A 375-nucleotide genomic window follows, 5' to 3' on the forward strand; every position below is an offset into this window, starting at 1 on the left:
CGCAGCGCACCCGCGCCCAGCTGTGCCCGGTGCCCTCTGCCCCCCGCCCAGATGTGTCCCGTGCAGCTCTCCCCCCCACGCGCCCAGATGTGCCCCGCGCCGTGTGCAAACCCCTCTCCCCGCCCAGATGTGTCCTGTGCATCGCCCAGATGTGCCTTGCGCCCTGCGCAACCCCGTCTCCCCGCCCAGATGTGTCCCGTGCAGCGTACCCGCTGTGCCCTGCGCCCTCTGCAGCTCCCCCACCCAGATGTGCCCCCTGCAGCCCCCCAACGCCTAGATGTGTTCCGTGCACCACCCCCCGCGCCCAGATGTGCTCTGCGTCTTGCGCAGACCCCTCTCACTGCCCAGATGTGTCCTGTGGAGCCCCCCGATGTG

Source organism: Alligator sinensis, unplaced genomic scaffold (assembly GCF_000455745.1).
Source record: "Alligator sinensis unplaced genomic scaffold, ASM45574v1 scaffold1329_1, whole genome shotgun sequence".
NCBI classification, from domain to species: Eukaryota; Metazoa; Chordata; order Crocodylia; family Alligatoridae; genus Alligator; species Alligator sinensis.